General features: G+C 37.1%; 1 pseudogene; it reads right to left on the bottom strand.

Annotated features, from left to right (window-relative positions):
* Positions 1-1308: 1308 nt before the first annotated feature.
* LOC136154526 (protein FAM204A pseudogene) lies at positions 1309-2486 on the bottom strand (annotated as a pseudogene).
* Positions 2487-14689: the final 12203 nt, after the last annotated feature.

Genomic DNA, 14689 nt, shown 5'->3' with positions numbered 1-14689 from the left:
CACCAAAAAAAAAAAAAAAAAAAAAAACCACGTAAGGGGGAGAAAATATGGCAGTAAATACTGGGTTGGCTGAAAAGTTCATTTGGGTTTTTTCATAAGATAATTGCAAAATGGACTCTTGTTTACATTGTGAGAGCTGAAACAAGAAGACAGAGTATTGTCCTGTTCAACCTCAACTGGGATCACATACCTTGGACAACTCAAAATTTTCACTGCTCTGTGCCTGTTCATGAATGATTTCCAAAGTGCCATGAATATTTACAAAATTTTAAATTCCATGCATCTCACCCACCTATGGCTGATTCATGTTGAAGTTTGACAGAAAACAGCAAAATCCTGTAAAGCAATTATCCTTCAATAAAAAACTTTAGATTCAATTTATTTATATTTCAAAAAATGCACCCATTTCTCCTACCCTCACCTCACCTCTTGCAATCACCATCTGTTTTCTGTATCTATGAGATTTTTTTAAGATTCCACATTTGAGAGATATCATATGCTATGTTATGTGTCTTTCCTTGTCTGACTTATCTCAGTTAACATAATGCCCACATTGTCCATCCATATTGTAGAAAATGGCAAGATTTCCTTATGGTTGAATAATATTCTGTTCTATATATAGACACACACTTTCTTTATCCATTCATCCATTGATGGACACTTAGGTTGCTTCCATAACTTGGCTATTGTAAATACTGCTGCTATAAACATGGGGGTGCAAATATCTTTTATTATTACTTAAAAAAATTTTTTTATTATTACTTTTTAAAAAATCAATTGCTTTTATTATGTGACTGTGAAATATCAACTCTACTGCCTCAAATAAAGAACCAATAATTACTTTTATAACACTAAAGTCATTTGTAAACACAATATCTTTCTTGTACTTATGACTAATCCATTATAAACAAATGCCAATCTCAAAACACAACTCCAGAATAAGTGCAGTTACACTGTGTGCAGATAAGAAAGTAAGGCATTCATTGGCTATGCTACACCAAATGGATGAAAAGTAAAATTGATTTTATACTGGAGGTCTATATAAATAAATTAAAAAATAATTTTTCCCCTGTATGTATGCTTAGATTACTTGTACAAATAACTGAATGTTCTGTTTCATTCACTTCAATGGGGTGAACTCTTTAGAAAAAGAATGAAAAATGATTTGACAATCAACTCCCAAATTTTATGCTTTTTTTCTCTTTCCATCAATTTCTTGACATAGTTGGCATAAGCAGGAAAATCTCAGTAAATTGAGCAACTGAAGACTCAAGTAAAGCCTCAAAGTTCTTAAAGAACTCTGACAAGTCACGTATATCCCATGTTGCTTTTTGTTTCCCACCTCTTCTTTGCTTCAAATCCCCAAGCAAGTTCCTTTTTTCATGAAAGCTGTGAATTTTCAGCAACCTTTTTGGCTTTTACAAAGTTGTGGCAGGCAATTGCTTTGGCAATTTTTACACCAAGCTCTAGAGTAGTTAGCTGGTTGTTGAGTTTCTCGGCCTTCTCAATGTTCCCTGCTTCCACAGCCTGGTCTATGCCCTTTTCAAGGCCCAAATTTGCAACTTTTTCCCCCCTTTTAACAGTGGAGGTCAAACCTCTCATTGACTCCAAAATACTAAGTTTCTTCCACTGGGTTTCACTTGAAGACTGTTCATTACAAGATTCTTCTTCATTCTTTAATTTGCTTTTTCTGGAGTGTTTTCTTTTTTCCTTTCCTGATCTTGAAGTTGAGGTTTTTTGCTCAGAATGCATTTTATGCAATTCTTGAAATTTATTCCATTATTTAAGGTAATTCCAGAGGGACACTCTTCATGTGCATTTACATTTGCCTCTGCTCCAGTGTTTGGTTCATATGTAGGAATATCTGAGATCTCTGTCTTTGTAAAGATTTCATCTTCTTTACCCTTTTATAAGTTAAGTTCAGAGCTCTCTTATATGATCTCATCATCAGAATTCAACTCAACATCAATTTCACTTAGGTCAGGAGGTAGCAGCCCACTCTATATCTTAAGACTTTGCAGATATCTTTTTTTTTTTCATGTAGAACAGTCCTTTATTACTTTTAGCTAACATCAAACATTTCCATAGTAGAAATTTAGTTTGGTTCAGTTACAGCAGTTATTAAAGAAAATTATGCATTTGTTTTTTATTTATATAAAGCTAGCTAGAGTTGCCCCTTTTGGTAATAAAACCAGATATATCAGATATATTTTAAATTAGTGTTTTCAAATAAATATCCAAACTGAAATTGCTGGATCAAATGGTAGCTCCATTTTTAATATTTTGAGGAAACTCCATACTGTTTTTTTGTAGTGGTTGCACCAATTTACATTTCCATCAGCAAGTGCACAAGGGTTTCCTTTTATCCAGATCCTTGCTAACATTGCTATTTCTTCTTTTTGATAATAGTCATTCCAAAAGGTGTGAGGTGATATCTCACTGTGACTTTGATTCACATTTCCTTGATCATTAATGATGTAGAGCATCTTTTCATGAACTTGTTGGCCATTTGTTTGCTTTCTTTTGAAAAACACCCACTTCGACCTTCTGTCTATTTCTTTTTTTTTTTTTTTTTCTGTTATCTTTTTTTTTTTTTAAATATTATTTTATTAGTTGGAGGCCAATCACTTTACAACATTTCAGTGGGTTTTGTCATACATTGACATGAATCAGCCATATAGTTACACGTATTCCCCATCCCGATCCCCCCTCCCACCTCCCTCCCCACCCGACTCCTCAGGGTCCTCCCAGTGCACCAGGCCCGAGCACCTGACTCATGTATCCCACCTGGGCTGGTGGTCCGTTTCACCATAGATAGTATACATGCTGTTCTTTCAAAACATCCCACCCTCACGTTCTCCCACAGAGTTCAAAAGTCTGTTCTGTACTTCTGTGTCTCTTTTTCTGTTTTGCATATAGGGTTATCGCCACCATCTATCTAAATTCCGCATATATGTGTTAGTATACTGTAATGTTCTTTATCTTTCTGGCTTACTTCACTCTGTATAATGGGCTCCAGTTTCATCCATCTCATTAGAACTGATTCAAATGAATTCTTTTTAACGGCTGAGTAATATATTCCATGGTGTATATGTACCACAGCTTCCTTATCCATTCATCTGCTGATGGGCATCTGGGTTGCTTCCATGTCCTGGCTATTATAAACAGTGCTGCGATGAACATTGGGGTGCACGTGTCTCTTTCAGATCTGGATTCCTCAGTGTGTATGCCTAGAAGTGGTATTGCTGGGTCATATGGCAGTTCTATTTCCAGTTTTTTAAGAAATCTCCACACTGTTTTCCATAGTGGCTGTACTAGTTTGCATTCCCACCAACAGTGTAAGAGGGTTCCCTTTTCTCCACACCCTCTCCAGCATTTATTGCTTGTAGACTTTTGGATAGCAGCCATCCTGACTGGCGTGTAATGGTACCTCATTGTGGTTTTGATTTGCATTTCTCTGATGATGAGTGATGTTGAGCATCTTTTCATGTGTTTGTTAGCCATCTGTATGTCTTCTTTGGAGAAATGTCTGTCTATTTCTTAATCAGTTTTTAAAAATATTGAGTTGTATGAGTTTTAAACTGTGTTTTGGATATTAGCCTCCTTATCAGATATATGATTTTTTATTATTTTCTACCATTCAGTAGGTTGCCTTTTCATTTTGTTGATGGTCTCCCTTGCTATTCAGAAGCCTTTTAGTCTGTAAGCCACGTGGTACAGCTAAAAAAATATCACTCAAAATGCTGTCTATCATATTGCTGAAGTGTGTTGTAATCTTTTTGCTGGTGGAGGAGCTTGCCTCCATGTTGATGGTTAATGACTGATCAGGGTGGTGGTTGGGGCTGATGGCTGATGGTTGGGGTGCCTGTGGCAATTTCTTAAAATAAGACAACAATAAACTTCACTGGATCAATTGACTCTTCCTTTCATGAAAGATTTCTGTGTGTCATGTAATGCTGTTTGATAGCATTTTACCCATGGTAGAACTTCTTTCAAAATTAGAGTCAATTCTCTCAAACCTTGCCTTGGATTTATCAACTAAGTTTATGTAATTTTCTAAATCATCTGTTGTCATTTCCACAATCTTCACCAGGAACAGATTTCATCTCAAGAAACCACTTTCTGGACATTTATGAGAAGCAACTCCTCATTTATTAAAGTTTAATCATGAGATTGCAGCAATTCAGTCACATCCTCAGGCTCCACTTCTTTTTAATTTTTTTAAATTGGGGGAAAATTGCTTTACAATACTGTACTTGTTTCTGCCATACAACAATGCAAATCATCAAGAAATATACTTACATCACCTCCCTCTTGCAGGCTCCATTTCTAATTCTAGTTCTTTTGCTATTTTCACTGCAGTTGATGTGACTTCCTCCACTGAAGACTTGAAACCCTCAAAGTTGTCCATGAAGGTTGGAATCAACTTTCTTCCCAACTCCTGTTAATGTTGATATTTTTATGCCTTCCCATGACTCATGAGGGTTCTTAATGGTACCTAGAATAGTGAATCCTTTCCAGGAAGTTTTCAATTGACTCTGCCCAGATCCATCAGAGGAATCACTATCTATGGCATCTATAGACTTACAAAATGTATTTCTCTAATAATAAGACTTGAAAGTTGAAATGACCCCTTGATCCATGGGTTGCAGAATGGATGCTGTGTTAGCAATTTAAAAACAACATTTATTGTTTGTAGACTTTTTGATGATGAACATTCTGACTGGTATGAAGTGATATCTCATTGTAGTTTTGATTCACATTTCTCTAATAATGAGTAACATTGAGTATCTTTTCATGTGTTTGTTAGCTATCTGTATGTCTTCTTTGGAGAAATGTCTGTTTAGGTCTTCCCACTTTTTGATTGGGTTGTTTGTTTTTCTGATATTGACTTGTTAAACTGCTTGTATATTTTGGAAATTAATCCTTCATCAGTTGTTATTTCATTTGCTATTACCTTTTCCCATTCGGAGGACTGTCTTTTCACCTTGTTTATAGTTTCCTTTGCTGTGCAAAAAATTTTAAGTTTAATTAGATCCCACTTGTTTATTTTTGTTTTTATTTCCATTACTCTAGGAGGTGGGTCATAGAGGATCTTGTGATCTGTGTTATAGAGCGTTCTGCCTGTGTTTTCCTCTAAGAGTTTTAGAGACTCTGGTCTTACATTTAGGTCTTTAATCCATTTTGAGTTTATTTTTGTGCATAGTGTTAGGAAGTGTTCTAATTTCATTGTTTTACATGTAGTTGCCCAATTTTCCAAGCACCACTTATTGAAGAGGCTGTCTTTGCCCCATTGTATATTCTTGCCTCCTTTGTAAAAAATAAGGTAGCAATAGGTGTGTGGGTTTACCTCTAGGCTTTCTATCTTGTTCCATTGGTCTATATTTCTGCTTTTGAAACATACATTTCTCCAAAGAAGACATACAGATGCCTAACAAATACATGAAAAGATGTTCAACATCGCTCATTATTAGAGAAATGCAAATCAAAACTACAATGAGATATCACCTCACACTGGTCAGAATGGCCACCATCAAAAAGTCTACAAACAATAAATGCTGGAGAGGATGTGGAGAAAAGGGAACCCTCTTACATTGTTGGTAGGAATGTAAATTGATACAGCCAATATGGAAGACAGTATGGAGATTCCTTTAAAAAACTAGGAGTAAAACCACCACAGGTCCCAGCAATTCCACTATTAGGCATATACTCTGAAGAAACCAAAATTGAAAAAGACACATGTACCCCAATGCTCATTGCAGCACTATTTACAATAGCTAGAACATGGGAGCAACCTAGATGTCCATCAACAGATGAATGGATAAAGAGTTCTAATGAGGTTCTAATAAGGTGGATAAATCTAGAGCCTATTGTACAGAGTGAAGTAAGTCAGAAAGAGAAAAACAAATACTGTTTACTAGCACATATATATGGAATTTAGAAAGGTGGTACTGATAAAATTATTTGCAGGGCAGCAATGGAGACACAGACATAGAGAACAGACTTATGGACATGGGAGAGTGGGGAAGAAGGAGAAGGTGGGATGTATATAGAGAGTAACATGGAAAATTACATTACCATATGTAAAATAGCAAATGGGAATTTTCCGTATGACTCAGGGAACTCAAACCTGGGCTCTGTAACAACCTAGAGGGGTGGTATGGTGAGGGAGTTTGGAAGGAGGTTTAAGAGGGAGGGGACATATGTATACCTATGGTCGATTCTTGTTGGTGTTTTGAGAAACCAAAACAATTCTGCAAAGTAATTATCCTTCAATTAAAAAATAAATTAAAAGTGCAAAAAAATTTAAAGTAAAAACAACATTAATCTCATTGTACATTTCCACCTGAGCTCGTGGGTGACAAAGAATAAGTAATATTTTGAAATTACTGTCAATGTGCTTAATCATTTCTAGCTTTTGATTTAAAATGAGTAAAGTGTGGAGCTTTACTCCACCAGGGAGCTTCCCTGGTGGCTCAGATTGTAAAGAATCTGCCTGCAATGTGGGAGACCTGGGTTTGATCCTGGGATCGGGAAGATCCCCTGGAGAGAAAACTGTGACTCTTCCTTTTACTTGAACACTTAGAAGCCATTGTAACTTTATTAATTGTCTTAATTTCAAGTTTTTGTCTCTCAGGGAATAGAGAGGCCTGAGTAGAGTGAGAGAGATGAAGGAAGGGCTGGTTGGTTGAGCAGTCAGAACACACATAACATTTATTGACTATTAACTTCACCATCTTATATGGGCATGGACTGTGGTGCTCCAAGGCAATTACAATAGTAACATCAAAGATCACTGATCAGATCACCATGATCAATACAATAATAATGAGAAAGTTTGAAATATCGAGAGAATTATTTTGATAATATGACAGACATGAAATGAGCAAATGCTTTTGGAGAAATGGTGCCAATATACTTGCTTGGATGCAGGGTTGCCATATTTTTCACAATTAGTGAAAAACACAGTATCTGTGAAGCACAGTAAAGCAAAGGACAATAAAACAAGATATGCCTGTAAATTCACTATGCTCTATGTTAGAACTTATTCACTTTGTAACAGAAAGTTTTCACTCTTTAACCAACAATCCAAGTGTCCATGAATTCATGAATGAGTAAAGAAAATGTGGTATAACTATAAAATTGAATTTTATTCAGCTATGAGAAAGAAAGAAATTCTTCCATTTGTGACAAACAAATGGACCTGGAAGACATTATGTGTGAAGTAAACCAGACATGGAAAAATGAATACTATATTACTTATATATGGGATCTAAAAAAGTCAAACTCACAGAACCAAAGACTACAATGGTGGTTACCATGGGCTGAAGGTGGGGGAAATGGCAGTTGGGGGACTTTCAATGTTAAAAGTAAGAATGTCTTGGGTCTAGTTGTCCTAAACCAAATTGCTCTAAAACTAGCATCCTTCTTAGCAGATAGGGTGACAGGGCCTGAGGAATGCTTTATAACACTTTGCTTAGATGAAAGTCATATGTTATCCCTAATTGGGATAGCAGAAAACCATTCAGAAAGGAAGCCAGAAGGAAAATTTCTGAGGTTTATTGGGCAATTAAAGCCATTGTCAAGATGCCGGTGAATGAGAAACTGTCAGGGATGACAAGGAATGTCTTTTAGTATAAACATGGACCTTATAAGTGATAATCCATAGAAGAAATTTTTGGAAGCAGTGGCAGTTTTGCTTCAGAGCATAAGGAATGCTCATATAAACTAGGAAATGGGGTAGGATTGGGTTCCTGGCTCTCTTAGTGTAGAACTAGATTGGTGACTCACTCCATTTTGAGGCTAATAGAGGTTATCACACCTAGATTTGGAATGACTAATTGTAGTTAAATTTCCTTTGTGACCTGTATTCAAGATAAGGCATTCATTCAATTGTTTACTGAATGCCTATAATAAACTTGGCCATATGCTAGAGTGTGTTAGGGATAAAATGATAAATAACATTGACATGACCCTTACCCTTATGGTAGATAATTATTTAAATGCTGTAAGAGAAGTATGGGGCCTCAGAGAGAATATATGAGAGACACCCAATATGCCTTATGAATCTGGGAAAGCTTTCCAGGGGAAACAAGGTCTAAGCATAGGCCTGGAGAACAAATGAGGGTTAGCTAGGTGATCCGATGCATGACAGGCATCCCAGGCACAGGGAAAACAGTTTGAGTAAAAACAAGGAAGAGAAGATATATATTTGGAGAATTATTGTATGGTCCAGTATAACTAAAGTAGGCTGTAATTCTCCAAGTGTGATCCACAAACCATTTGCATCAGAGTTACATGGGTTGCTTCTTAAAAAAATGAAGGGTCCTTGCGGGGGTGGGGGAAGCTGGATGAATTGAGAGATTGGGAGTGACACACACGCAGTATTAATGCTATGTGTAAAATAGGTAACTAATGAGAGCCTACTGTAAGAACTATACTCGCGCTCTGTGGTGATCCTAAATGGGAAGGAAATCCAAAAAAGAGGGAATACATTTAAACATATAGCTGATTTGCCTTGCTGTACAATAGAAATTAACACAACTGTACTCCAATAAAAATTAATAAAAAAATGAAGAGTTCTAGATTTACTGTATCTCTGTGGTAGCATCTGTAAATCTGGATTTCAATTTGTTTTCTTGGTGATTATGATGCACTATAATGTTCTATTAGTCTATACAGTAAGCATTCATACATTCATGTATCAAGAAAAATAATATGAATGTGAACTTGTGTGTGTGTGCATTTAGGAGCTAACTCTTCAGCCTTTCTCATAATTTGAAAGACTTCTCTTCCTAAGGCCAAAGTCTCTAGGGCTCAGTTGCCCTAGGTCTCTCTGCTAGGCTGAGGTGATCAATATCTGGGTACACTTATAATTCATTTCGGGCACACTGATTGGGAAGCTCTGCTGTTGACTATGAAAAGGAGTGCAGATTTTGTCTAATAGGCAATGATCCACTGAAAGGTTTTAGGAAGAAAGTGACTTGAACTGATTTGTTGCTTAGAAAAATTATTCAGTTTACAAGAGACTGGATTAGAGCAGGGGCAAGATTGAAAATGGGGAGATTTGTTAGGAGAATATTGCAATAGTAAATTCTTCAACTCATCTGGCTTGATAAATAAAAATACGCTGTTTTATTCAAGAGTTAGAGGTTAGTGACGCTTTCCTTATCCCTCTATTTTCTCTATGCCTGATAAAATGAGGCACTGTCCTGAATGTTAGGAGCTGCAAGAAGATTTTGTTCCATACTTGAATTTTTTTTCATATTTGAATTTAATTGATTATAATGGCAAATGTTCACCCTCACACCTAAAGTTTCTTAAATTAGAAATATGAGAAACTGAAGGTAATGGAGGTCTTCCCTTATGATTGGCTCTGGGTTCTGTCCACGGGAACCCCTTCATTGAATGGGAGAGGTAGGATCAGAATACCTGAGATAGAACACAAAATCAGAATTCAGGAAAATGTCAATTGGTGCATAAACCTGAAGAAGTAGAAGTGCCAGAGCACAAGAGATAGCTGGCAATGGGGAAAAAGTACCCAAGATAAATGAGACATATTCTGGTTGACTCCTCTCCTGCTCTGCCAGTTCCCTTGAGATCTGTGGACAGTGATTCCTTGCTTCTGTGGATGGTAACCAAGACTAAGGTAATCTCAAGGTCACAAAGGGATCTGCAGAGGGTAGTGGTGTATGAGCCGAGGGATTTGAAAAGCTACTTGTCTATGAAGCATTTCTCATTTGGAGAAGGACTGATTCATTTGGGGAGGAATCTGACTTCTGGGGATGTGTGGTGTGGTTTGACCCCCTGGAGCCTGCATGGCCTGCTCAGGGGCAGTCTTCTCACCCTAATTAAGACTTTTGCTGCAGGTAAAAGAAACAGCTCCTGCTATCCAGAGTAAATTAGTCACAAATAAACCTGCTTCTCGTTCTGTCTCCTGGCTTCCCATAAATGACTGAAGCCCAGTCTTGGAATTGGTATGTACTTTTAATTATTTCAAGAGCTGGCATTGCTTGCTTCATAGTAAAAGTGTCGTGAAATTACTGTAAGGTTGCATGAGTTTGGGCCATAAATCTTATTCATTTCGGCTACATCTCATATCTTAATTCACTAGAGTATAAAATGTCATTTATACTGGTTCATAGTTCACTTAATCATAATTAAATGACCTCAGAGAGTAGTAATTTGTTGAGGCTCTGGCTTTGATGTGACACAAATAACAAAGTTGGTTTGCCATGTGGACAGGTTCCTCCATACTTTTACACTGGCCACAGACCTTGTGGAGTATATAATGTTGGCTTTTTGGTGTGGGCATGTACTCTGGTTACATGGAACATCTGGACTACAGATGTGGTTGAGGGGACCAGCTAAATTGTCCCCTCTGGAATTTTGTGGAACCATCTTCAGGCCCCTCTAGGACTTCCCTTGTTTCCTTTCAGGTCTTCATAAGATGAGTGTTTACCCAGTGTTGAGCCTAGATAAGAGATGATGAGGGCACTTCCTTTTTAAGCTTCTCATCCTTGTGTTATTTATTCTCTTTCTAAAATGATGAAGGGATCAGTGGCTCAAGGGCTTTCAGAATTTACCTTCAGGTGTAAGTCTCCCTAAGCTCATGTCCCTAATCATGATATGGTTTTTGGGATCTAGATCCTCAAGAGGAACAACTCTGGGTGCCATTACTATTTGGACACTCCACTTAACTTGGCACAACTTTGTTGTATTCCCATCAAAATGGATTCCTCTCATCATCTCCGTTATCATCAGTGGCATTTACCATCCTTGTGACCTCCCAAGTTCTAACCCCTGAAGCTCCTGTTAAGTAGAATAGTTTCTCCAAACCCCTGTAGATGTTTGTTCCCTAATCTCAGAAGCTTTGAATGTGTTAAGATACATGAAAAAGAATTAAGGTTGTTGGAATTAAGGAATTAAGATTGCTATTCAGCTGACCTTTAGATGGAGAGAGTCTTCCGGATTATCTGGTGGGCCCAATTTAATCACAAGTGTCCTTAAAAGTGGAAGAGGAAGGCAGGGGGAGAGTTACAGGCAAGTGGGACTAGAGGTTCAGAGAGAAGCAATGCTGCTGGCTTTGAAGGTGGAGGAAGAGGGTCATCAGGCAAGGAATGTGGGTAGCTTCTAAAAGGTGGAAAGGGCAAGGAAAAGAATTCTCACCTAGAACCTCCAAAAAGAAAGGCAGCTGGTTTATATCTTGATTTTAACCCAGTGAGACCCACATCAGAATTTTGATCTACACAACTGTAAGGTAATAAATATATGTTGTTTTAATTCATCAAGTTTCTGGTCATTTCTTATAGCAGCAATAACACAAACCCAATTTTGACTTTTTTCTTTTATCATATCTAACTAAACGATACATCTTATGAATCTCTTTTCAGCCACATCTCTCTTGTCATAACTTATCTTGATATTTTCCACTTGCTATACAACTTGGTTTGCTTCATGGACTCCAAGATTCTTTGCTCCAAATGATCCTATATATTGATACTAGAAGAATTATTTTCAAATATGATTTTCATCATATCATTCTTACTGAAGAATAAGTTATGGCCTTATATTGCCTCAATTCCAAAATTCTTATTCTGGTCTCCAAGGCTTCACTGTTAGAATACAGAATTTATAGGAAATTACCTTGCTATCTGTAAGTCATTTATATCAATGTAAGGAATTTCTGTTAAAAATATTGCTTGCTAATGAGGCCAATATCTTGCTTTCTTCCTTGTTCATTGAAATTAGTTTCACACAGGGAAGACGTCTAAAACACAACTCTGTGCTTACATCCACCATACTATTGTTTTGTAAGTGCTATCAATACCTCAGTTTTTTAAAAGCTTTTTTTTTTTTTTAAAGAAAAGCTTCCTGCTTTAGTTATCTATACTACATAGTACCCCAAAACTTGGTGGTTTTAAAAAGCAACAATTTATTCTACTTATGATATTGTGGGTTGTCTGGGTAGTTCTTTTCCAGTGATATTTGTTGGAATCGTTCTTATGTCTGAGTTCAGCTGGTGTTCAAGTTGGGAGGTTCTCCTTCATGTTTTTTCTCTCTTTATGTGATTTCTTATCTTTTAAGGCCTCTTGTGTCCCCTGCAGTGGAAACTCGGGGTATTAACCACTGGACCACCAGGGAAATCCCTCAGGGCCTTTCTAAATAGCCTCTTTCTTTCTCCAGTAGGATTAGCCCAGGCTTTGTTACAGGCTGGGCTCAGGAAGGAGCATTCCAAGAAGACAAGCCTCTATTTGTATCATGCTTGCTAATATTCTATTGGCAAAAACAAATCATGTAGGTAAGCCCAGAGTTAATACTGAGAACTACCCAAGGGCATAAACACTGGGAAGAGTGGTTCATTGGGAGTTAGCTATCAATACAAGTCTACAACAGTTCCCTCTCTCTCTTTTTTACATCTGGTTTTTGTTTTTGTTTTTTTTTTTTTTTTTTTTTTTTTTTTTGGTCCTGTGGCTTGCAAGCTGTTGGTTCCCTGACCAGGGATTGAACCTAGGCCATGGCAGTGAAAGCAGTCAGGGAATTCCCCTACATTTGTTCTCTTCTTTTTGACCAATAGACTATTTTTAGAACAGATTTAGGTTTATAGAAAAGTTGAGTCTATAGTGTGAAGAGCTCCTGTTTACCCCTCCCCAACAGCTCCTCTTTTTCTTAATTTTTTTGACAAATAAAATTGTATATATTTAAGGTATGCAATGTGATGTTTTAATATGTGTATACATTGCAAAATGATTATGGCAATCAGATTACTTAGCACATGCATTACCTCCCATCATTATAATTTTGTGTGTTTATCATGGGAACACTTGAGATCTACTCTTTTAGCAATTTTTAAGTGTATAATACTTTATTACTAGCTATAATTACCATGTTGTACATTAGGTCTCTAGCACTTACTCATCTTATTTTTTTTTTTCATTTAAAAATTTTGCTTTATATTTCATTTATTTTTATTAGTTGGAGGATAATCACTTTACAATATTGTAGTGGTTTTTGCCATACATTGACATGAATCAGCCATGGATCCACACGTGTTCCCCATCCCAATCCCTACTCCTGCCCCCCTCCCCATCACATCCCTCCGGGTCTTCCCAGTGCACCAGCCCTGAGCACTTGCTCATGCATCCAATCTGGGCTGGTGATCTTTTTCACCCTTGATAGTATACTTGTTTCAATGCTACTCTCTCAGAACATCCCACCCTCACCTTCTCCCCCAGAGTCCAAAAGTCTGTTCTGTACATCTGTGTCTCTTTTTATGTTTTGTATATAGGGTTATCATTACCATCTTTTAAAATTCCATATGTATGCATTAGTATACTGTATTGGTGTTTATCTTTCTGGGTTACTTCACACTGTATAATGGGCTCCAGTTTCATCCATCTCATTAGAACTGATTCAAATGAATTCTTTTTAATGGCTGAGTAATATTGCATTGTGTATATGTACCACAACTTCCTTATTCATTCGTCTGCTGATGGGCATCTAGGTTGCTTCCATGTCCTGGCTATTACAAACAGTGCTGCGATGAACATTGGGGTGCACGTGTCTCTTTCAGATCTGATTTCCTCAGTGTGTATGCCCAGCAGTGGGATTACTGGGTCATACAGCAGTTCTATTTTCAGTTTTTTAAGGAATCTCCACACTGTTCTCCATAGTGGCTGTACTAGTTTGCATTCCCACCAACAGTGTAAGAGGGTTCCCTTTTCTCCACACCCTCTCCAGCATTTATTGCTTGCAGACTTTTGGATAGCAGCCATCCTGACAGGCGTGTAATGGTACCTCGTTGTGGTTTTGATTTGCATTTCTCTAATGAGTGATGTTGAGCATCTTTTCATGTGTTTGTTAGCCATATGTATGTCTTCTTTGGAGAAATGTCTGTTTAGTGCTTTGACCCACTTTTAGATTGGGTTATTTATTTTTCTGGAATTGAGCTGCAGAAGTTGCTTGTATATTTTTGAGATTAATCCTTTGTCTGTTGCTTAGTTTGCTATCATTTTCTCCCATTCTGAAGGCTGCCTTTTCACCTTGCTTATAGTTTCCTTCGTTGTGCAAAAGCTTTTAAGTTTAATTAAGTCCCATTTGTTTATTTTTGCTTTTATTTCCAATATTCTGGGAGGTGGATCATAGAGGATCCTGCTGTGATTTATGTCAGAGAATGTTTTGCCTATATTCTCCTCTAGGAGTTTTACAGTTTCTGGTCTTACATTTAGATCTTTAATCCGTTTTGAGTTTATTTTTGTGTATGGTGTTATAAAGTATTCTAGTTTCATTCTTTTACAAGTGGTTTACCAGTTTTCCCAGCACCACTTGTTAAAGAGATTGCCTTTTTTCCATTGTATATCCTTGCCTCCTCTGTCAAATATAAGGTGTCCATTGGTACATGGATTTATCTCTGGGCTTTCTATTTTGTTCCATTGATCTATATTTCTGTTTTGTGCCAGTACCATACTGTCTTGATGACTGTGGCTTTGTAGTAGAGTCTGAAGTCAGGCAGGTTGATTCCTCTAGTTCCATTCTTCTTTCTCAAGATTGCTTTGGCTATTCGAGGTTTTTTGTATTTCCATACAAATTGTGAAATTATTTGTTCTAGTTCTGTGAAAAATACTGTTGGTAGCTTGATAGGGATTGCATTGAATCTATAGATTGCTTTGGGTAGTATAGTCATTTTCAC

Source organism: Muntiacus reevesi, chromosome X (genome assembly GCF_963930625.1).
Source record: "Muntiacus reevesi chromosome X, mMunRee1.1, whole genome shotgun sequence".
In the NCBI taxonomy this organism is placed as follows: Eukaryota; Metazoa; Chordata; class Mammalia; order Artiodactyla; family Cervidae; genus Muntiacus; species Muntiacus reevesi.
Note: the sequence above shows the minus strand (reverse complement) of the source record. Positions and strands in the feature narration are given on the sequence as shown.